At 39.1% G+C, this 22,243-nt stretch overlaps 1 long non-coding RNA gene across 1 annotated transcript in view; it reads left to right on the top strand.

Annotated features, from left to right (window-relative positions):
* Positions 1–1,530: 1,530 nt before the first annotated feature.
* The window catches only part of LOC122777223, a 66,013-nt gene continuing 45,300 nt past the window's right edge, over positions 1,531–22,243 (top strand). Inside the window, exons 1-2 of the long non-coding RNA XR_006361300.1 lie at positions 1,531–1,583; positions 14,576–14,689. This is a non-coding gene — a long non-coding RNA (uncharacterized LOC122777223). The remainder of the gene's footprint in view (positions 1,584–14,575; positions 14,690–22,243) is intronic.

The following is a 22,243-nucleotide window of genomic DNA, read 5'->3' on the forward strand; positions in this document are numbered from 1 at the left end:
CACTCTCATTGTTGGAAATGGCTTCATAACAACAAAATGGTTGTGGATTGATCACTGGGAAGCTCCAAAGGAAAACACATGTGGTGAGGAATAATGATGTCCTGCATATATTTGTGTGGATAGCCCTCAACAAAAGGATTTCACAAAAATGTCAGGATTCAGAACAAATTTGAAATTGTTCCAAATCAATTATTCTCTTCCATCAACGTGAAACAGCTTGACAGCAGGCATGGAACATTTTCACAAGGCTTATTCATACTGTGCATATGAGACACTGGGGAGAGCATCAATTTTTGTTTGAGGTGAAAACTACTGCTGAGAGCTATCTGGGCCTTCAGCATAAAGTCTGAGCTCCCTGTGGCCAACACAGCACACTCAGGATGTGAGCAGTCTGTTGTAAATTAAAAACGAGTTATACAAACAATTTGTTAACATACAACGCTCAGCAAGGTCCCTCTGTACTTCCTGGGTAGAGCTAGTTTCAACAGGGACTGAACATGTAGGAATGTCCATTATTTTAAAATCGAGTCAGTCAAATTTACCACAGTAGATTTTCTGAATTATTACGCTTTGATTGTGCATCACACTGGCTGTTTGGATTATTCGCGCTTCTTCTTTTGCCTGATGGATTGATTCATGCACAAACTGCATTTTCCTCTGGGTTGAATCTAAAATCTACACAGGTCGGGAATTACAGTCAAACAACAAAAATAAACATTTTGATGACTGCTGCTTAATGAATAGTAAGGGAGATAACAGAAGATATTTCAGTTGACTTACTCTCTATCCTGAGGAGAAAAAATTGATATTTACAAAAATGTATCTTTATACAAGAAAGTAATGAACAGTTCTCCAATAACACTTAACGTAAGCAACAAACACAAACACACAGCTGAGCTTGCAAATGCAGGTGTTACCTTCTCCATAACCAACCCATACAGTACACTGCTCCATGAGGATCTTAGCAGCTCCTTTGCCCATCAGGGTTAAAAAATAAATGTAAAACGTAATTGTATATAGTTTAACCCTTTAACATCTAAGCCTTTTTTGCTTATTTTAACCAAAAAAGTAAAAATGCCCATTTTTCCAGAATAACTTTCAATGTCTGGCAGTTATTTACAATTTACTGCATGTTAAAATGTGAGTATTGGGTGTATTAAATGGGTGTATTAACAATTTTGTCAAAGACGCTGATTTGCTGTCATCCTGCAAGTAAAGTTACCATCATAACTTGTCACTTTTCAGAAACTGTTGAAATTTTTAGGAAGAGCACAAACCGTCGTAATTGCAGTAATGCAAAGTTCACTTGTTCAAATGTGTCTTACTTGTCATAATGTACCTTTAATTTTGCCCCCTCCCCAAACATCTCTGTTGTGTTGGTATAGATGATATTTATGGAACAATAGGAAAAAAAAAACGATGAAAAAAATAAATAAATAACGCTGGTCACCTGACTACCATGAAAAAAGCCCGCGAATTTACACTATTTCAATGCGGAAGTGGAAATGATCCTGTTTGACAGACTGACGGGAGGAGGAAGTGGAGAATGGATTGGCGGTCATCGTGTGCCGTAACAGCGGCGGGTGAGTGAAAATGTCCGAAATTGTTGAAAGGCTGAGCCCCAGAGTGTGCACCCTTTGTTGCCCAAATAATTATTGCGGAGAGTGTGTTGTGATATCACTTAAACGACAGAAAACAGGAGAGAGAGAGAGAGAGAGAGAGAAAACATGTGGCGCATTATCAGCAGGTGTGTGCGCGCTATTCAGTCAGTGACGGCGCTGAGGCAGCGGCTCCATCACAGGAACATTTTCCGGTTGAATTGAGTTTAGAGGCAACCTATTACAGTTTAGTGGTACATTTAAATTTATTAACACAGCCGTTAATCCCGACCACAACCTTCCCCTTACTCTGAATTAATTGTTGTGAGTAAACACAAGCACAGATGCATAAGTCAAACAAGGCTGTGGAGCTTTTACTTTAAACCTCCAAATATGATTCTGTGTATGTTTGGTATCAACGTTTTTTTGACTTGCAAATGCATGTGAAGTTAAACAACGTGTACTAGCTTCACAATTATGTTAAATACAAACAAATATATAATTTTAATTATTCACTTGCAAGACACTCAATCCTAAATGACTGGGAAATACATCTTCAGTACTGTAGGGACGCTAAAAGTAAAATAACTGCCAATGCATTCACTCAGCTACGGTGGGAAATTAAGAGAAGTGCAATCAAATCAGTGCAAGTTTTATTTTTATTTTTTTTATATAATACCAGACATTTGCCAGCTGGAACAGTTGCTTTCTTTAATTATGTTTTTGTTCTGTGAAGCAATTTGAATTGCGTTGCCTTGTATGAAAAGTGCTTTATACATAAAATTTGATTGATTGATTGATTGATTGACTTACCATTGATGTCCAGAAAGACATGCTGTTAGCATGGCATAGAAAAGGGAAATCTATAACTGTTCATGTCTTTAAAAGCAATCAGGAAAGAACATAAAGTCTTTACGAGTTACGCATTCATGTTCAAATGTATAATTTTACGATCTTTCATATCTTTGTTGAATTAAAAAACAGACTGATGCTGTTTTGCAAAATATTGCTTGAGAAGTGCTCTGTACATCTCATATGAGCTTTCTTGCTCACAGTAAGCCATGGCAATTTTAAAAGATACATGGCCGACATGAAGACACTTTCTCCTTCACCTGTCCTCAGCCTCAGATCCTCCTGAGTATTTGCTCTGGCAAAATGCTTGTGTCAGTAAAAGTTTGTGAGTTATTTTGCAGCAGCCGGTGATTCGACCTGAAGTCACCCCTCAGACTTTACACTGCGGGTCTCATTAATGCAAATCTAGCTTTAACTGACTGATGGGATATTGGCTCCATCTTCTCCATAGTGAGGCTGTTGAAAAGGCAGGAACAAAGTGAGAACACTGAGAGGTTAAGTATTCTGGGCAGGAGATTTGAAGGCAAATGTTCAAGCAGTTACTTTCCATCGCAGGCAAATGTTAGCGATGAAATCATTATCCCGGTACAGACAGTGAACCAAACACGAACTGTGTCGCTGCTCACAAGATGCCGATACTCTTGTCTTGCGTGGAAGCGGAGTAGGGAGAATAATCGTTTTAACAAAGGCAAAGCCGGGCTGATGTGTCTGTGTTGCTAAAATTAGCAAGTGTTAGTTACTGTGATTGTTGTTTGTCTTGTCACGTCAAGGTTCTTGGATGTCACGCTGTCACGCTATTCAGACCAAGCTGCAACTTACCAATTAAATTGGCATGGCCCAAAAGTTCCAACATCACACTGACTGTTTTATAATGAGGCGAAATTTGCACTGTCATTATTTATTTTGGCTTTTCACAAAATGCTGGTTAAAAAAAAAAATGCAGAGTGTATGTTTTGTGAATGCGGACATTAAAAAAAATAAGCAAACAACAGCTACAACATTTGCTTTAGTGCACATGTAAATTAAAGGCCAGTTTGCCTCCTGAGTACGCAAGCAAAAGCCACCAATTCTTCACTATTTGTTATCCACTGGACACATTTAGTCAAGGTGGATGTTGTTTGATTTCCTTTTCCTGTAAAGGAGATGTATGAAAGTGGCCTGAAAAATCATGGGAGGATGTGCTTTGACTGGTAAATTAGAAAGTGAAGTCTCACTTCATCATTTACACCCATAGTTCTCAAACTTTGGTACGTGTACCAACAGCAGTACGCAAGCTTCCTCTGGTGGTACTTGGAAGAAAACCATAAATACTGTTCTACTATATATACACCAGGGTATATGATCAGACTGGAGCTGAGGAATTTTAGGCATGTAGAAAATGAAACGAATTATATATTATAATAATAATAATAATAATTAGTCACCTTATCTCTCACTCATAAATCTGCGACTGTGAAAAGACTTTGCTCGGCCTGTCTACACCACTGTATTTTAACAATGGCGATAAGGGTGTCACTTTAAGAGCTCAATATTTTCTCATGTGCTACTTGATATAAGAAGTTTGAGAGCCACTCATTTTCAGTACAAAAGTCTCCATTTTGTGTGCTTGTGCTTTGTGGTCATTGTTTTTTTTTTTTCTTTTAAAAAAAGCATTCTATGAAAAATAGCTTCTGTTTTTCTTCAAGGTTTATGGTGGAATGAGTTACAAAAAAAGTCTGCAAAGTGATAACTTATCAACACTCTCTAAATGACCAGTCATCATCAGCCACACTCGACTGGCAGAATGGTGTGACTTCCTTCAGACACACAACACCATGCAGTAGTGTGATCATTGGTGTAACTTCAACACTTACTCAACTCTATCACTGACATTTTGTAACCTCAGACGATGTCACCTACATTTGTTTTATTCTGTTTAAAAAAACAACAACAATCTCATCATCTTCACATGTGTCAAAATGCTGCTGTAGTTTGCTATAATTCTTTAACTCCTGGATAAATGCAGCTCCTCTGTCATGTCTAGATATTGATATAATGTGAGGACAAGAAAATATATGATTATTTTATATATGTAAAATAAAACCACTTGGCTGGCCTGTGTCCATGTGACATGTGGCCCCCGCCTCAGAATGTAAACCGGGTTTAAACTCTGCCCATCTCCCGGAGACACCATGTCAATATGGATTAGGGGGCTGAAGTAGCCCTAGAGGGAAAAGCTTCTACCGTCTTCAATTACTATAAGCAAACAGCTCCTGGGAATGAAAGGCACAGAGGGAGGAGATGCACTTTTTGCATCACTGGGGTCAACCCACACGAGACAAAGTAAATATTATCAGCTTAATAACATTTTCAATTAGCTGTAACCCACATAACCACAAGTTAATGACACGTGATGTACAAAATTAAATAAGACAAAAAGTGTTTACAACAATCCCCACTGGTCCTGAACAATAGTATGGAGAATGTGGCTGAATTCTCTGTTGTTGTCCATGTATTTCTTAAATTATACTAGAATTACACTGAATACTGCAAAACAATCCTGTTTTTCCAGTAGCGCCATGACCTAATCTTGTTGTACTTGTAGCTGTATGTTATGGGCTATAGCGGCCACCGTGAATATTGTGCCCCATGATGTGTTAATGGCACATTACAGACAGGATACACTGCTCTGAACAATAACCATGCTCCCTTCAGTGGTTTCAGTAGAAGGTCATTGGAACTGTTTTTAATCGGAATCATAACTTACCACCAGATTTTCCTAAATTCATCTAGTTATCTGTTTTTTTATTGTATGCTCAGTTAATGCTGACATTTTGTTTATGGACAGGATTTCACAAGAACACTTTCAATGTCGGCTTAAAAATTCACTTGAAATCAAAAAAGGACTGATTTATATAATGGAGTTCATGTGTGCTCTGACTTGACAAACCTTTTTTTGGCACAAATGTTTAATTGGACTGCTTAGATTTGGGTCACGGTGTCCTCACAAAATGTTTTTGGCCTCTTGAACGCTGATCTTTTTGTAAGTCAATATGCATATACTATATGGAAAAGAAAAAAGTAAAAATAATGGAACTGTTGGTTAGTGGAGGTGTAGTACCTGCTGCGTGGTAATTATAGTTTTTGTATGAATGAGCTTTCCAAAGTTCTTTCAGATTCAATCCTCTTGCCATTTGAGTTATTTTTACTCTCATGTGTGCTATTGGCATGGCTGTTTCACAAATCCAGTAAAGGAACTGTTGCCTGTGCCGAAGTGATGAAGATATCACACTCATTTCTTTTCATGTATTCAAGGACAAGGATAATTTTAACGATATCTGGGCCACAGCCCGAGCTAAACATGCACCACAACCCACAAAAATAATGTCATCCACACCAAGCTGTCTGGAGACCAGTTGAGACTTTGTGGAAACCCAATTACTGCAAAATGATGCAATTTTGTACTTGAGTGTAGAGACAATTATTCCATTCAGACATTGTAAAAATACCTGTATTTTAATAAAACAGCAATGACTACATGCCGAGGTCAGTGTTTAAAGCTTGTGGAGAAAAGAACATTCAGATAGCTGATGTGTGCACAGCAGGGGGGAAGATGTTTGGGCTCCCGTGTCTTCTGGGAGTTGCTTTAAATGGTTTTTACTGGAGAGTCATTAATATTTTACAGGGTGTAATAGGCCCTGAGCCTTGGGATTGTGTTGGCACAGTGATTACAGCACACATACCCATTAAAACTGATTAGCTCTCATGTGAAGGGGAAGCCCATGTCCACAGAATGCTTTGATAATAGTTTTGTTTTAAGTATTAAATGTTGGGGGCCTTTTGAGTCAAGTGAACAATAGAGCCTTTGCCTCACTGTAGCCCGTGGGAGTGTAAAACCTCATCCTCGGGGTCCTGAACAGGTTCCATCAAAGTCTGACAAATGATTTTTCCATGTCTTTATTATGCATGTCACAACAGTTGGTGAAGAGAAGTGACTGTGCTAAAATTGCCTGAGCACCGTGAAATGATTCTAATGCACAACAAGCCCGTTGTTTTGGTTCAGAAATGTTCCATTCGAGCATGTTGCTCGAGTTTCCACAGCTCTGCGCGAGATGTGGAGCTCATGATTTTATTTTACACTGATTTCCCCGATTCATTTCTTTTACTCTAGTTGTCAATGACTGCAGATACAACTCAGTCATCTCTGTAATACAAAATAATACAATATTGTAATATAAAAAGCATATTACAGCGTCAGTTAATATTTTTGAGATGTGATTCTGCCCACTTTGGTAATCCCGTGGAGTTGCTGTGCCATGCGCAGCATGTGTGTTCTTTCCTGCAGCTGAATGGAGACCATGCTGCACTGCGAGCTGCAGGCTGGATTCCTGAGAGCTGGACACCATGTGGGAAAGATATGGCCATTACTGCCAGCAATCCCTCTGGTGCTGGAACAGGCAACATCAATGTGGGGCTGTGAGTCCTTGTTAACATTATTGGCAGGTGGTGTGTGAAGCTGTCCTTGTCCATGTCAAACTAAAAACTGAAAGCCTAGGGAGCCTGTCAGGCTTCTTTTTAACCTTGAGCAGGAAGGCTATTACAGGATGAGTCAATGTTAGGTTATAAAAATATCAAATGTTTATTTTGTTTGTCTACTCAAAAGTTTTCACGAGTATGTTAAAACTATCTTTAGCTGGAATAAACAAATAACAAATACTACGAAGGAGTATTAGGGCCAGCCAAAAAAAATAAAAAATCCGGCACAAGGGGAAAAAGCAGGCAAAAAAAATAATAATAATAAATTTTTTTTGCCTGCTTTTTTCCCTTGTGCTGTTTTTTTTTTTGGCTGGCCCTAATACTCCTTTGTACAAATACTGTAGATGTTTCCCAAAAAAGTATGTTAACATCACTCAGTGCTCACAACAACAGATGGTGCACGATGGTGGATGGTGTTTCCTGGTAACTGTCTTAACAGTACACGCTTAACACTTCAACAATAAACTGCAGCGACAAAAAGGTCAAAACTTGCTTTATTTTCAATTTACACTTAATAAAAGTAGAGTAAAAACATCTGAATCTGCCACATGCAGTGTATTCATAATGTCTTAGTCTGAAAGCAAAAAGTCAGATATCGGTTACACGCTGCTCATGCAAAGAACTATAGACGACCATTTCCATTTTTTAATATCTTTGCTTTGCATAGAGTGAAAAAAAAGCTCTTTAAATATGCTGTGGCTTTGGAAAGAAATCTTAAGGTGAAGTATCATGAGGATTGAACTGTCACAATGTCTGGAACTACTGAATAAAATTGGTGATAAAGAATGGCATTGCCAGCAAAAGAGCATGAAGGCATGTCTGTCCATCTTTATCAGCACATCAATATGCACACATGTGCACGCCCATGCCCCACACACACACACACACACACACACTAGCATGAAGCGGTGTTACTCCTCAATCAGCCATAAGGTTAAACTGTGCAAACATTTGCAGTGTTTAATTTGTGAGCCGTTCAAACACAACCCTATGGCTGTGACACATCATGAGCAGGGGCCGAGGGAGCCCATGTTGACAAATCCTTAGTGACAGGTGTGTGTCATGTGTGTCATGTGAGAGTGTGTCTATGTGCGGTGCAAAAATAAATGGATACAATTAAAAAAATCGCTTAATTAAGGTGGTAGTTCTTGTTTTGCAAATTATATATATATAAATGTAGTTTTTGAATCAGGATAATACGTCTTCTATTTATTTGTACACATTTTAAATGTAATAATTTAGGTGAATAGTGTATAGTTCATTTTAATTCATTCTAAGATCTCTGTCAGGGGCAGAGGAAACCAAATTATGTAAAACGTGAGGACAGGTGGTAAATTGGTACTATTCCATTTGAATTGTTTAAGTATATTCTGTATTAGCTGATAATTTTAAATAATAATTCATACTGTATTATGAATGACGGTCATCTGATTGTAACTAGGACTGTGAAATAGATGTGTTGCCTCAGTAAATTTGAATGACATTAGATGCCAGTATTTATTTACTGTTTTACTTCGTTTTAGTGACTTTTTTTTAAAATTTCATTTCATTGATTTTTTCCCCCCATCACATTCATGCTGTTGTCAAAAATATTCCTAACCCCCAAAAAACTCCAGACACACCAACTGTTGGAAAAGATGAAAAAAAGTCTGACGAGAGTTTATCTCGCCCATTTTATTGACAGCCCATATGTTGCTCCCAGATCTCTACTCTGGGGGCTTCTGCAGCTGTCAACATGTCTTGGAGTCCAGGTGAATCTGAGAGAACGACAGATGAGAGAACATCAGCAGATGATGCACTTTAACGCTGGCTCAGAATCAAATCCAGTTGCTAACTAACACTCATTACGGCGGAGGCTTGTCTGTAGTGTATAAATATACTTGCAGATGAGTATTTGCCCCCTTCTTCTGGCAGGTTATCTTGAACAGACTGCGTCTCCTTAGCAGCAACACATAGGTGCTGACACATAGACAGATGGGTTGCTCGCTGCCCCCTGGTCTCCCTGTGATGGCATCAACGAGGATGGATGGGCTTATATCAAAGGTACAATTGGTCATCCTCCAGCCCTGTTGCGAATGTATTTACTGATTTACTTGCATATATCTTGTTTACTCGTAAATTACTTATAATCATGAGCACATGCTGTGCGTATGGCAGGAGCTGAAGAAATAAATCCTGCCAGTGCATCTTGTCACACATATTTGGGACAAAAGAGGAGATGCCAGGAAAAACTACAGAAAGTAGTTTTCGTGAGCAGCTTTCTAAAGATGCTACTTTGCATTTCTAAGCTGCAGAATAATAATGATGATGATGATGATGATGATGATGATGATGGTGTGTGTGTACTTGTATTTGTTACCACTTTTCTGGCCATGTCAGGACCACTATTCTTCTTGGAGACCAAAACCTGGTCCTACTGAGGCAGAATCTAATTTCTGAGGAACTGGCTAAGATCATTAGGACCAACTGGCTTTAACTGGTTATGGTCAATGTTGCCAAATGAATGAAAGTCAGTGTAGTGTCTTCAGAAGAATAGCTGCATACACACGTGTGTAGAAAGAGACTGTCTGTCTCTCTCTGTCTGTCTTTCTGTCTGTCTGGCAGGCTGCTGTGCCAGGGTGGAGATGGAGTCAGGAACAGTTCCACAGATCTAGGCATTAAACTAATGTGCTGGGATCAGGGGCCAGCGCCTCGCAAGCTGTCCCTTTGGCTGAGGACTGTAATATGAACGGGCAGTGAGTGAGCACATGCCGTCTGTAATGGCACAGAAACCAAAGACCTGCCTTTAGGTCCTGCTCCAGGCCACGTAAACACACATAATTCCAAAACCATGGATGCTGGTTGTGGTCCCTGTGATCAACAATGGAGCCAGGTGATGAGAATAATTCCACTGTTTTGTTGGCCAGAGGGGTTATTTAGAAACCCACAGCTGGTGACGGCCATGGTTGTGATCGTATACAAGGGGCAAAGCCATTATTCTTTTTTTTTTTTTTAGTGTTAGTGTTTTTCCCTGATTTTACTTGTACTGACCACAACTTGTGGGCTTTATAGTGTTTGATGAGATGTTCAACAACTAACTTAAATACTTCATTCATTTGATATGGCCTGTGCTGCGATACTGTGTTTGTTGACATCGACCTGCTTATAGATGTAAATGAGCCCTATGCAACAACACCAATTGTTATTTTGTAATAAGTGCTAGTTCATTTATTTCTGCTGTCCATTTTTTATTTATTTTTTGCCTGACAGATGTAGAACATTTGTTTTGTATTTTCTTTGTTGTCTGTTTTTGTGGACGGCCCTGTGTATAGGTGTGTGCATTGTCTCCTCCCTTTCTGATGTGATTCACCATTTAGCAATTATTTTATTGGCTTATTGGAACGCCACGTGTATCTGACTGGAATTCTTTGTTTGTTTTATGCACTTTCTGTCAGACACTAAAAGGAGACTGCCTCCAAAACAGTTTGTGGTCCAGTCCTGGCTTCTTTTTGTGTGAGCCCACTGATTTCACCTACTTAAAGTAATACATAAAGATGCAGTTATGGCCACACAGTTGTAGTGGTTAGTATTCTTACCCATGTGCACTCATGTAGGTTTTTTTTTCATCCCACAGTTCAAAAACATGCAGATTTGGGAATTAGGCAAAATGGACACTCTAGATTGGTTGTAGGTGTGTGTGTATGTGAGAGACTGAATGGTTGTTTGTCTCAATGTGGCCCTGTGATGGACCGGTGACTGGTCCAGAGTGGCTGAAGCGGTAGAAGATGGATGGATGGACGGAATACGCAGTTATCCTCCATTGCATTTAAACCCATGACTTGAACTAGAACAAACTGAATGAATTGGGGACTCTTCCTGTCCATCAAATGTTTTTATTTTTACTTACTCAGACACAAGCAGGATATCAAAGAAAAGCTGCCACACAAAATCCAAAATATAATAACTGATTATGAAAGGATTGAAAAATTGAAAAATCCCTGTGAGGAATTCTGTTTGACATGCTGACTGAGAGACAAAGTTTCTTGACTGCTCTCCAAAGTGAAGTTCTTTTTCTGCTCAAGTAGTTTTTCTCCCTCCCACTCCTCGAGTCATCTTTACAGTATGTCCCTCTCAGTTCATCTCTGATCTCGCTCTGCCACAACATTGTCGCATCGGGCATGAGCAAAGGAGAAATGAAACTGCCATCAACTTTTAGCCCCTTGACACTGAGAGTAAGGAAGAGAAAATGAAACATGGATCCCTCTGAGAATTGGGTCTTTTCAAAAGGATATGATGTGGAGTTTATTTTCATTATCAGCCGAGGAGTCTGTGCAGTGTCAGGGCGATTAGGATGCACTTGATAAAGTCTGTGGGTAGAATTTTTTTCTCTTCTTCTTTGAAATCGTGGCTCACTGGCTATGTTCTTTTTTTAAACTCTCACCCATCACAGACGTCACTGTGCCCATCCTCAATGCTGTGGCTCATCAGAGGCTTACGTTCTCCCCTTGTCTGGTATTAGCAATTACCGCTACTGTGGAAAGGTCAGGAGATGTTTTTAAAATGCGACCCAGGCCTTTGCCCTACTGCTCCGGAGAAATGTTGTCATACATTTATTGGGTATCAAATGAGGCTCCAGAAAGTCATGCCAAGTAGAAAGCGTTGACATCCTGACATTTCCTACCTGAGGTGAAAGCCTGTCAGAGGATTTTCTCTCTGTCCTTTGCCTCTGCTAGTGTAATCCTTAGTGCCAGTTTATCTACAATATATTGGGAAATCTGTGTGCATTCTGGCACATTTTAAATATATATATACATATATATCTATATATATAGAGAGATATATATGTGTATGTATGTATATGTATGTATGTATATATGTGTATGTATGTATATATATGTATGTATATATATATGTGTGTATATATATGTATATGTATATATGTGTGTATATGTGTATATGTATATATGTGTGTATATATGTATAATATGTATATGTATATATGTGTGTATATATATATGTGTGTATATATATATATATATATATATGTGTGTGTGTGTGTATATGTATATGTATATATGTATGTATATATATATATGTGTATATATATATATATGTGTGTATATATATATACATATATGTGTATATATATATATATATGTATGTGTGTGTGTGTATAGAGTAGTTAGACAAGAGAGATTTTAATAGATATCGATCTAAATGACTATGGTCTCATTTAGAGATAAAGAAGAAGAGATAGAGAATTTACTGTACAGCAATACAATTTTCAGCAGGGTGGGAAATGAATTCTCATGTTCCCAGGTTTTCTTTTAAAAAAAAAATCTTTTAACTTTTATAACAGATTTGTCAAATGTGTGTAGTAAGCACATTGACTAATTAGCCATTAGTCATATACCAGATTACACAGTCATAAGGCTCCTGCAAAAACACACACACACACGCACGCACACATTTCTTGTTGCTCACAGATAACCCTTGACAGTCATATCTGTGTTTTTAATTGCTTTTAGTTTGATAAAGCGCTAATCCTGTTCATTAAGGTGAGTCTGTGCTCTGGGTGTATGCTCTCTCAGCAAAGGGATAAGGTGTTCCAGCTCTCCTTTATTTGGATTGTAATGGTAAAATGTAAGCCTTAATGTGAGTCTAATTCACTCTCACCCCTCAGCAGTTTAGGTTTTTTCTCATCCATCTCACTTACAAACTGCACAGCTAGCCAGCTCCGCACCATTTAAAGGCATCAGCTTTGTTGTAATGCCCAGCACAAGGATGCTAAATTATTTTCTTATTTAGACATGGTATTGCAAATGACTGTTCGCCACAGCGGCATAGCATTCTTGTCCTGGGTTGTGAAGGCAGTGCTTCTGTATAAGTTTAAAAAAAAAACAACCCAATACTGTAACTGTATATATCAGTTTTTTTCAGCTCCACTTTATTTCTGTAAATGTTTGAAAACAGTGTAATTCATCCGCCACATGTTGGCAGCCTATGTTCTCTTTATTCTTTATCACATAATTCAGAAATGTATTCATGCATTAAAAAAAAAAACCTAAAGAGATCTGACAGCAAAACAGGTGTTCTATTCACACCATTAACTTGATAAGAATATTAAGAAGCGGGGATAAGGAGCCGTCACACAGGCTTTACATTTGCAAATGAAACAAGCCGGTCTTTGCAGCAAGAAAAGATTAATACTGCCGGCATATGTAATTATACTAGATGCATGCTGGGATATTGATTTGCTCCAAGCTAAATGGAACACAAGATGGATAGTGGCCTTTTTGATTAATACATATTCTTTGTCAAAAAACATGACGGTGCATCATATAGTAGACCCTGTAGCTACAGTTTGTACCATTGTTGTAATTTAAGTTTGGTATGCACATGTTCACCCGTAGCTGCGTATTATTTCCAGATTAAATCGTATGATTTTATCGTTGTTGCTTAAATAACACCTTTACATTGCCTTTTTTTTCCCCCCCCGATTCTGAAATGAATTAATTCTACTGTATCTAATTGCAGTAATACGCATGTGGCTTGTGTTTTGGCCAGATCATTATCTGTTCTGCCAAGGCGTCTGTCCCTGCCGGCTTTGTTTTCAAGCTCCTGTGTTCCACCTCCTTGAAGCGAGGGGAAGAAAAGGGCACGAGAACAATGGGAGAAAGGTGCATCATTTGTTTAGTTGATAAATTATGGATAGCATTTCTGATTGGAGACTGTGGCCTTTAGATGAGCATGACGCCCTCCATATGCTCATACTGCCATATTCCTTCTCTAGCATATCGACAGTGCCGATGAATAATGATAAAGGATTCAAAACTGTGCCAGTGTGCCTCAAGCATGTGCTCAGTGTTCAGCAGATTCTTCTTCTTTTTTTTTGTTAGGATTTGGTGTGTTTTTTTGGTCTCTCCCAATTCTCAGTTCAATCTCAGCTCTCCCCCTCTGTTTTTATCCTGCAACAGTGGAGGTGCTGTAATTGTCTTGGTTTTTACACCTCCTTACAAGCTAGTCTGAGCAGGTTTCAGTTACAACTTCATACAATTGTGCAGAGAAAACAAATACCCAAGCTAAGCTTCAATGGGACTTTTTATTTATTTCTTTAAGTGTAATATTCAGAAAAGGGGGATATAAATGTTTTTTGAGTTATGTGTCACATGTAAGCAAACACACGCCAAGTCATTCTCATATTACTTTGAGTCTGTATGTGTGATCTGATCTATTTAGATTAGTTTGCATGAAACCAAGTTGAACTTTCAACTAAATGTCATTGGAACCAAACAACCACAATTGGCCTCACTGCTCCGATACCAGATGAAGAACAACTATCACCTTCATTTGTCACGTGGAGAAGTGCCACATCTGTGTGAAAAGTCGTACTGGGTGTAACAAGGGCCGGTGTGTGCAATCTCAAAGATTGTCAGGAGACACAGGAAGAGAAGGGGGGTGGTGGTGCCATTTTCACTGTCACTGCTTGTATTTTTAACAGCCTGTCAATGTGATTAATGACAGCTAAGAGCCCCATTGACCTTTTTCAAGGATTTATGGACTTCATAGTGCAATAACTTAGTGTTTTCTTGTGCATTCATTTTCCATACATTGATGTTTGTCATTTATAGGGTTCAGAGTTTGGCTTCTTCCCCCGCCACATGCTTCCTCCGTCGATTGGCTCCACTCCCTCAGGCTTGTCACGGGGAGGTAGAAGATGTCATCTGGTGGTGTCATCCCAACAGGTACAGCACAAATTCACTATGAAGGCTGTTGACGAGGATGTTGTGAGCCAATAATCTTTGAGTCAGCACATATTCTGAACCTTCAGTGCTGCCACTCCAGTTTGAGGGTAATCACTGACTTGGTTGCTACTCTGTGTTATTTTTAGTATCGTGTGTGACATTCTGTCAATGTATGTGATATATTATGTCAATGCCTGTTGACATTACAGCCATCACGTATTACACTATGTAGAGTGTTAATGTATGTACATATACTTTTAAAATGGAAAATGAAGGTTTATGCTGTACATTTATTTGGTCAGGGGACACTTAGGCTGTCAAATAGTAGACTACTGTTCGTGGTAGTAAGTTATTGTACTGACATATTTTCATTTTTTGTTGATACTAAGAAATCAATATCAGTACATGCTCGTATCATGTTTTTTTGGGCACCTAGTTGGTCGGGTTTTACTTTTTTATGTGCACTTTAATCTATTGCTTTAAACAAAATGCTTTTATTGTCATTTCCCGCAGTCATTCTTTCACTTCTTTAGTGTCAGTGCTGTACGCCATACTAGCAGAGGGCTGTTATCACCAAAGACGGGCATAGCTCATACTATATATAGCACACATCAAGTCACGGTTAATATTAACATTTAAGATCTATATTAAAAATGCAAAGAATTCCTTAAATCTTCCCCCTCTTGTGCTGTAATCCTGAGAATAATGATGCTTTTTTCCCCCCCCAAATGCTGCTGAAGAATTGTATTGCCGATAATTCTCTTTTCCTGACTCTATTGTTTGGAAAAAAAACTACAATTTACAACTAATGTGACACAGAACATGATCAGCTTGACTGTCACTAATGTGTGACCCCTCCCTCCTCCAGCAGAATAGTTCTCGTGGCCATTAACAGTAGCAAGGCTGAGCTCTCTGCACTTGTCTGCGGTGGTTAGTGTCAGGAGTTTGTTCAGATCAGGGGCACTGCTTCAAGGGAAGATCAGGCGTTGCTTGATTTACACCCATTATTTTCTTGTTTGCTGCATGAAACTGTTCACTTGGAAGCAAATATGCTGCTGTGGTAACGGCACAGTTGCACATAACTCATGTCAACATATAGCACTGAGGAAATTTGAAAATGGATTAAACAAAAAAAAAATCTGTTACAGTAAAGTCAGTAGATAATATCAGTTACTGGGCTGCCAGACAATATTCACATTATTACTTCTGTTTTAATTTGGTATTTGATTATTACTGGCCAAATTATCATATCATATTGTATGTAGTGGACCAAACAGTCAAATGACAGAAAATAATGACCAAAAAAGTGAGACAACATACAATACATGTATCGCATCTTCACTGGTCTCATGATTCCATTCAATTCCACAGCGCATCATCAGCAACTGAGAAATAAACAAGCAATGTTACCTGGCTATCATCGATTATGTGCCATCACTCAATTGTTCATATTCGCAACACAATACTTGTTAAAAATAATTAATATGTTATTTTATAACGCAGCTGGAAAGTATTCAAATAATATCTAAGCATATAAATATACAAACACAACGAAACATAAATCTCCATGCTGATGCATCTCTTGGTTTGGTTCTTTACGGGGCCTCAGTGACATAAATGCAGAGTATCTCTTTTAACTAGGGGACATTAGAGGACGTTAGGGCACTAGGGGACATTTCTGTCACTATTACAAAAGATTTCCTTCCTTACTCTTACATTGCATTGGGGGTTTGTCCCAGAACAAACCCCCAATGACATGATATGTTATCTTTAAAAGAAGCAAGGATTTATATAGATTTAAAGAGTGTTGGAAGATTTTTGGCTATGTTAGCACCCTATTAAATAAAATATATAACATTAGTCTAATTGTTTTTGGATAATTTAATACACAAATATATTTAACAAGGCTCTATACCCTCAGCCACATATTATGGCCAAACCAGGAAGGACTTCTGGACTAAGTCAGTGAAGGCAGGTTTCCTCTGACAAAGCCGTGTCAGTCGTCCCATAACTTCAAAATTCAGTCTCCTCCATGGAGCTCTCCCTCTCAGTGAGTGAGTGCAACCAGGTCCCAGGCAGACACCCTGAAATGGGCAGGTCTCTGGATCATGGAGCAGACCAGTCAACCTTTGCTACCCATAGCTGGGCCATTTACCATAGGCCATTACTATCATCACGCTTTGCTGGCTCCACATCCCTGCCGTTCATTCATCCCGGTGCACTGAGAGTGTTTAAACACTCTAATGTTCACGATACTCTGCTCAGCTCACTAGGTATAGCTCCAGCACTAATAGCCCTGGGCACTACAGGCTGGTAATGACTACAGATCTGGCTAGACATGCAGAGGATTGATAGTTTTGATTAGATGACATATCTTTAGTGAATGCATTGCTTTGGCTTATTGATTTGTTTTGTCTGTAATATCAGTCATGACACCGACCGCATATTGCAAGATTAGGTGTGTCAGACTGATTCATTTCTTATGGACTGTCTTGCTGGCTGTCTTTTAATTGACAAAAGAAATGAAACATTATTATATATTAAAAACATAAAGATAATGAATGATGACTGATGAAGCATTTGTCATGATAATGATGATAAAGTAACCGCTGTGTGTCCAGTGGCACGTCAGTTGTAAGGTGCAAGGTGGAATTGTGCTTGTGTAATGTAGTGTGTAACGGCTTGTTGTGTTGTTGCGTGAGTGTGTGTGTGTGTGTCATAATGTAACAGCTACTATTCCTGTCATCCAAGTGATTTATTACCCAGCTAGGGGGCTTTATAGCCTGGCTATGTCTGTCTCCTCAGGCCACAGGAGTCGCACCGCGCAGCCACGTCACGTCAACAAACGGAACGATATTGCACCGCTTCGCCTCGCAGATGCCAGCTGACACACAAATCTGTCTGTTGACGCCGTAGTGTTATGTTCTGACCCTTGCAGGCCAAGCATCCGAGCAAAGGGGTAATGTGAAAAAAGATTGAAATTCATGAGAGAAAAAGTTGGATTGACTCAGGTGAGCTGTTCACTATGAAGTATGACCATCCCGGATAGGGAACCAGTTTTATTTGGAACAGCTGAAGACTGATGCTGGATAACACGTTCTCTTTATTCCCTTAATCATAATGTTACTACAGATAGCGCAGTCTGGAATGCACTAATTAGAGGACTAATTGAGCCAGAGCTCTCTGTTATTCAGTGTTGCATGAAGCAGACAAAGCGTGAGCTCTGTTGCATCTGTTGTCCTCTTCCTTCTACATCTGCACTCACAGTCTATTCACAGTTTTGTTATTCCATCTCCTTGCCTGTCACATACATCTGTTTGAGTCGATCTTGTGTTGTTTGAATAGCTGAGATAAATTAGAACTAGGATACTCCTAATATGTGGCCGTACCCGTTCTTTGCTGGTCTAGAGGAAACAACTGTTCACATCAATGACCGGGGTTGTCCTGGCCAACAAGATGAGTGAGGAAAGTGGTGGCCTGCTGTCATTTGTCCTATATAGACCCTCCTGGGGAAAATGTAGAGCTAATTGTCTTCAGTAATTACAAAGTTTGGAGAGTTTGTTTATCGCATCCTCCTTGTATCATTTTGAACTGGATCCTGAACTCTACAGAGCCATTTGAACCTTTTGGGGACACTGGAGATGGGTTACCAAAAAAATAAGAAGGCAGAAATCTACGTCCTTGGGCTGTGATTTAAACCATATGTGCTGTAATGAGGCTGTCAGGAGGTTGTTGTGGATCTAAGTTGGCTTGTTAATGTCATTGTCACATTGTCACTCTCTGGACCTTGAGATGAAGGACATGACCCACTGGGGCTTCTAACATCACTGGTTCTGCATTCCTCAGCCCTATATGTGTGAGTGTATACTGTACAGTATGTATATATAGCTAGATAGATAGATTCTAAATGTCCTGTGAGTTATTAATCTCAATCGAAAGATGACACCAGGTCACCCTTTGTCACTTCTTTAGCACTGTTGTTGAGCTGTCACACACATTTAATGATCCTAATGAGAGACCTTCCCCCCCTCTTCTCACACCTACAGTATCACCTCTTCCTGTACTGTGACTACTGTTTTCTGTATACGTCGTCTTTATCGCTTACATAAAATATGTCATGCTCTATATTCTCCACCTCTGTCCACTTGATTTGACATTCTGCTGCTCCGTCGGCAGGGGATGAAAATATGAATTCACTCAGCTGTTAGATATTCACACTTCTCTATTCGCTCACCTTGCATAACGATATTATTATCATCATTACAATACACTTGACTGTCTCTGTAAATGGCACACCGTGTGCATTTGAATGACTCCACGATTTCATCAGAATTTGATGCAGCGTCTTGTGTAGCAGAGGGACATGACCGTGCTCTGAGTCGTGGACGTAATTGGATTATTGAACACAATTCTTGGGGAACTTGCTCAAGAGGATCGTTCTCTAACATTAAAGCTAGGATCCAGAGCTTTTAGAAGGATACTTCTCACCTCTTGACCCTCACTTTGCCTTTTTCACCGTAGATCCTGTGAAGCCAGTGCTCTGTTCTCATCGCTGGAAGCAGGCCAGTTAGGAATGTCATTTTATAAATGGGCTGCGTGCGTGATAAATGTTCTACTGTCTTATGATCCAGACCCTGGCAGTGTAATGCGATAAGATAAGGCTTTTGAGAGAGGACACAAGCAGAAGTAGCACATGACTGTATCTTACTACTTAATCTGTAGGATATTTATTCTCTTACAACACTGTGTTTTTTTTCTTTACTCTGCTAGGCTACATGTAGCTGCCAGTACTGTGTGTAACACATCACTAATACACAGCCATTTTTGGCGTCAGTACTTAATTTGGCTTTAGGGCATTATATAGAGAACTGAACAGAATTGAAGAGTGAAGTGCTCCCTCTTAACTTATCCAAAAATAGTTTCCACACTCTGTAATCTCTTACTGCTAGTTTAACATTAATAGATTAAAGCAGAACTTGGCAAGTCTGGTTGCTTTTTTTTTTTTGCCTTTGTCTATCTCCCCCTACAGTTTCAGAGAAAATATTTTTTCCGACACCACTGTAAACACTGTGGTCCCTTGTTCGATCAGACCGTCATTTTAGCTTCCTCTGACAATGGTTTTTATCTGCTTCTTTTTTATATCGACCCTGATGAACGTCTAAAATAATGCTATCGCTGCTTTGAATGTATAGCGGGTACCTGGCTACAGTGTGTGTGTGTGTGTGTGTGTGTGTAGTGCCATGCTCTCGCGAGACCCGACACTTTGCAAGACCTCCTGATTCTGAGGACTCGGGGTCGGTGGCCCTGATCCTGCAAGACTGATTTTCTGCTAATAGACGGCAGGGGGGCAACAAGCCGTTTAACCATCAAAATGACTCCGAAGCTGTTAAATTAGGGTAAAAATCATGCATAGTTCCGCTATAAATAGGATTAATTAATAATTGAGGGAATTCATTTGTAAGGTCAAAATATTTATTTGAGAGAACGTCCGCAAGTTGAAACATGAATAATTAAATTCAGGGGAAACCATTACTCATTTATGTCCATGAATGCGGTGTAACATTTCAAATGTGTTGATTTTAATAATGGAATAGCATCTTACAGTTTATATTACTTATTAAGTTATAATAAAGGTTTTCTTTTTTTTTTTTTAATATTAGAAAATCACCAGTTACAGAATGCTTAACATGGGCTGAATAAAAAATATTTAAAATGTACAAATTTCCACTGATGCACACATAAACAAACAAATAATAAATAAATAAATAAAGAGTATACGGAAGCCTCAGATGTTCAATTTTTGAGACACTGATGACTGTGGAGAGACACCAGAATGATGTCTTTGTGATTAATGCCTTTTATTAGTGCTTTCAGGTTAGATTTCCACTTGGCTCACTGTCCTTTACTCGAACAAAAATGTGCGTTTTTGTGCATATAATGTGTGGAAAGTCTGTTTTATTTTTTTCCTACTCACATTGGACTCATCCGGGCCATTGTTTCATCCGGGGGGCGGTTTTAGTAACTTTGTTGTTTTGAGCTGACTCTGCGTTCTATAGGTCAGCTGTGTCTGCTGTGCCCCATTCTGGAGCTTTCAGCTCCCCAGTGTCCCCCGCAGCCAAACAGCCACGCTAGCCGCCAGGCCCCTTTAACTCATGCAGCTGACATCTTACAGAGACATCTTTGTAATTTAAGACATAATTCCCTTTTCCAGGGAGCAGTATAAAATCTATATTGCAACCATAAACAAACCACGCTTTCCTGTGAGCCTCACTATTCTTCCTTTTATGTATGCAGAGAGATATTATTGGAGATATGCAATGGCAAGCAATTCTGTTTCCTGAAAGGCCAAGCAGCAGTAAAGTGGAATGGGGCCATGTCCCTGGCCATGGTGATAGAGCAGATTTTTTTTTTTTAAACTTCTTTTTTGTCTGAGATATGCATCTGTTCCCTTTCTCCAAGGTCCACCAAAGCTTGTCATGGAGCCTTTCACATACCAGAAAGGCTATAAACACTCACACCTTCACAGCTCGCTCGACTCTTTCAGTTTCCCACTCTTTCTCCTGTTTCCTGCTGGGTTTGTTGGTATATGCATCAAGTTTATGTGGGTGGAGCTATTCCTCAGCTGGGCATTCACTTTCCATTTCACAACAAGAAATGTGAGTCTGTTTGGGCTGCTATAGATCGGTGATGGTGCAAGATAGTGGCCTACTTAAAGGAATCCCCTTACATAAAACACATATAAAAGCCTTATTCCAAGGCTAAAAAAACCCAACAATTTTTATTTTAAAGCAATTATTATTAGTCCATAGACATACGCATGAGTTGTATATTCTATTTCTGCCAATAAACCATTAGGAAATGTTACACTCTCAATGGAAAAATATCACATTTTGTTGTGATTAACTTAAATTAACTAACAGTTACACTAACAGGAGCAAGTGTCACTGGTGAGCACATAACAAAGGTATTTTTTTCTCAACTCAGGGGAAACTGAGGTACTGAGATACTAACCCTATTCTAGTAATACAAAGCTAAATACAAATCGGTGAAGTATTCCTTTGCTTTAGTCTCATACCTTGTTCTGCACAGAAATCTATTTATTTTTGCATGTCCAGATTTGATCCAGATTGGTTTTAAAAAGTCTGGACAGAAGAGTAACGTACTAACTACATAAATAAATAACATAAAACAGAGGGGTTTTTTGTTTGTTTGTTTTTTTCTGAGACAAATCTCTTTTGAATGTGGTTACAAATGAGATTTAAATCAGATTTCCACCGACGCATCTCAGTGTGACCGCTCTGGCTGCTCAAAATGGATTTCAAATTGTTTTTGCATCACTCTCAATGTGACACACGGTGACAAGTGCGGGAAGAATGTAGTCAAGACAAGTTCCCACCACTTAGTCCTTTCCAGAAAACACTCCTCACTGCACAGTGAAGCCGACTGCGCCTACAACGTAGAACATTGCAATACACTGTATGTCTTCTCCATCACCAAGTTTTTCTTGTTGTGTGCCTCGACTTGACGGGCCGATTGTTTGTAGGGCAGGATGAT

The sequence above is a fragment of the Solea senegalensis genome, linkage group LG11 (assembly GCF_019176455.1).
Source record: "Solea senegalensis isolate Sse05_10M linkage group LG11, IFAPA_SoseM_1, whole genome shotgun sequence".
Lineage (NCBI taxonomy): Eukaryota > Metazoa > Chordata > Actinopteri > Pleuronectiformes > Soleidae > Solea > Solea senegalensis.